The sequence below is a fragment of the Lagenorhynchus albirostris genome, chromosome 17 (assembly GCF_949774975.1).
Source record: "Lagenorhynchus albirostris chromosome 17, mLagAlb1.1, whole genome shotgun sequence".
NCBI lineage: Eukaryota > Metazoa > Chordata > Mammalia > Artiodactyla > Delphinidae > Lagenorhynchus > Lagenorhynchus albirostris.
The window spans coordinates 51,106,264-51,109,164 of NC_083111.1; the positions used below are offsets into that span (position 1 = coordinate 51,106,264).

At 48.1% G+C, this 2,901-nt stretch overlaps 1 pseudogene; it reads left to right on the top strand.

Annotated features, from left to right (window-relative positions):
• Positions 1–568: 568 nt before the first annotated feature.
• LOC132507975 (elongation factor 1-gamma-like) lies at positions 569–1,900 on the top strand (annotated as a pseudogene).
• Positions 1,901–2,901: the final 1,001 nt, after the last annotated feature.

Consider the following 2,901-nt stretch of genomic DNA (forward strand, 5'->3'; position numbering starts at 1 on the left):
TAAAATGTGCGTTGGTTTGTTCCTTAAGGTCAGCTTTACAGCTGTGTGGAAACAGATTAAAGAATACCCAATAGGACAAAATGTTTATTTTTTATTTATTTTTTTTAGTGAAAACTATGTCATTCATTGAACTATATCACCTCGATAATGGAAAATCCTGATATCACCTAAAGTTAGATATTTTTAAATTTTACAACTGGTTATTAGACAATTGTCAGGTTTTCTTTTTAATGGTAGTTGTTTCATCACTCCTGGAGATACCTAACATTTTATTTTTTAGTAGTGATAAAAAAAAAAAATGCCTCTACTTCAGCTTCACTACACTTCATTTTCATCAGCACATTGAGGAAATGGTTTTCTGTCTCCGTCGTCTGTGACCAGGGAGGGCATTCTGAGATGTCTCTGTAGGATGCCTCACTCTGTATCTGGGTATAGGCAAACCCGCAACTGGAGTTTTCTGATGAAAGTATTCCTCAGTAATCTTTGATACTGTCAAGTTCAAAAGCATCTTTTTGCCTCTGTTTAACTAAAATTAAAACGAATTTGGCCCTTTCTCTGCAGAATCACCATGGTGGCTGGGACCCTGTACCCATATCCTGAAAACTGGAGGGCCTTCAAGGCCCTCATTGCCACTCAGTGCAGCAGGGCTCAGGTCTGCGTGCTCACCGCACCACCCCACTTCCATTTTGGCCAAACCACACACACCCCCGAATTTCTCCATGAATTTCCTGCTGGCAAGGTTCCAGCCTTTGAGGGTGACGATGGATTCTGTGTGTTCGAGAGCAATGCCATTGCCTACTATGCGAGCAACGAGGACTGCAGGGAAGTACTCCCAAAGCAGCAGCCCAGGTGGTGCAGGGGGTGAGCCTTGCTGATAGCAGCATAGTTCCCCCAGCTAGAACCTGGGTGTTCCACACCCTTGAGCCTCATGCGCCGCAACAAGCAGACCACAGGGAATGCAAAGCGGGAGGTGAGGGGAAGTCTGGGGCCGCTGGACGCTCACTTGAAGACAAGGACTTTTCTGGTGGGCGAACGTGTGAGACTGGCTGACATCACAGTTGTCTGAACACTGTTGTGGCTTTATAAACAGGTTCTGGAACCTTCTCTCTGCCAGGCTTTCCCTAATCCAAACCGCTGGTTCCTCACCTGCATTAACCAGCCCCAGTTCCGGGCTGTCTTGGGGGAGGTGAAACTCTGTGAGAAAATGGCCCAATTTGATGCTAAAAAGTTTGCAGAGAGCCAGCCTAAAAAAGGACACCCCACAGAAAGAGAAAGCTTCTACGAGAAGAGAAGCGGAAGCCCCAGGCCGAGCGGAAAGAGAAGAAGACGGCTGCCCCTGCTACTGAGGAGGAGCTGGATGGACGTGCGCGGGCAGCGGCTGCTGAGCCGAAGGCCAAGGGTCCCTTTGCTCCCCTGCCCAAGAGCACCTTGGTGTTGGATGAATTTAAGCGCAAGCACTCCAACGAGGACACACTCTCCGTGGCGCTGCCGTACTTTGGGGAGCACTTTGATAAAGATGGCTGGTGCCTGTGCTACGCCGAGGACCGCTTCCCTGAAGAGCTCACCCAGACCTTCATGAACTGCAACCTCATCACTGCAGTGTCGCAGTGACTGGACAAACTGAGGAAGAGTGCCTTTGCCGGTGTAATTCTCTTTGGAAGCAACAGTAGCGGCTCCATTTCTGGAGTCTGGGTCTCCCGAGGCCAGGAGCTTGCCTTTCCGCTGAGTCCAGATTGGCAGGGGTACTACGAGTCATACACATGCTGGAAACTGGATCCCAGCAGCGAGGAGACTCAGACTGGTTCGAGAATACTCTTCCCAGGATGGAACCTTCCAGCACGTGGGCAAAGCCTTCAATCCGGGCAAGATCTTCAAGGGAACATCTCTTGCCATCGCCTAGCTGCCCGCACCTGCCCTTCAGGGAGAATGGGGGTCATTAAAGGAAACTGAACATCGAACCCTTTCCTGCGCTGCCTCCTTTGTGGGTGATGGCTTCTTCAAAGGGGAGTAGATATGTTGAAGCAGGGTGTTGTCTATACCTGCAGGATCTCCCTGTGCAGGAGAGAAGTCTTCAAAAGAGCAGAAAGAGAGGCCTCTCCTCAGTTTTGATTTTTTTTTTTTTTTTAATTTCCTTGTCTCTCCTGTGATGACCGTCTTCTAGCCTAGCTGGGAAAGATTGGATGTAGTTAGGAGGTGGTGACACGGGGCTTTGTAACTACCTAATTCCAGACCTTCCCTCATGAAGGGGGAGAATACCTGCTGACAGAGTGAGAGCACAGCATATGCAGAATGACTTAACACTACTTCCCTGCTTCCTGCAGCTGCCCTGTGAGCTGGGGCGGCCGCCGTATCCAAGAGTCATAGTTTCAACACTTCAGACAAAGAGGCACAGACTCCTTGGAACAGATGCTGGCCTGTGGGCCCTAACCTGGCTGTGGATCGTCTCTGGGGTATCTCTACTTTCTCACAAGGAAGTGGGGTTCAGAGATTTAAGCAATTTGCCTGTGATCACACATCTTAGGTAGTGGAGGCAAGATTTTGAACCCAGTGGGTGTCACTGGAGCCTGTACCCTAAACATGCCCTAGCGCTTCCTGCAATGTAGAGCAGTCATAAATGTCCTTTAACAACCAAAAAACAAAAAAACCCCAAACTAATCTGAATCACGTCATCCTTACATTTAATTCAGTTAGTGTCTTTCCTCATCTATTACCTTAGCCTCAATTTGTCAGCTGATAATTTTTCTAAGCATCTCAAGGAGCTCAGAGTAAGCTAATTGTGGTTCTGTGGAGCTGGACCTTTGGGAGGAAAGAAAAAGCTGGTATCTACATTCCCTAATCGGTAATATCCTTTCCAATTCACCATAGAAAATGGCCTAACTCAACCAAATTAGCAGAAAACAT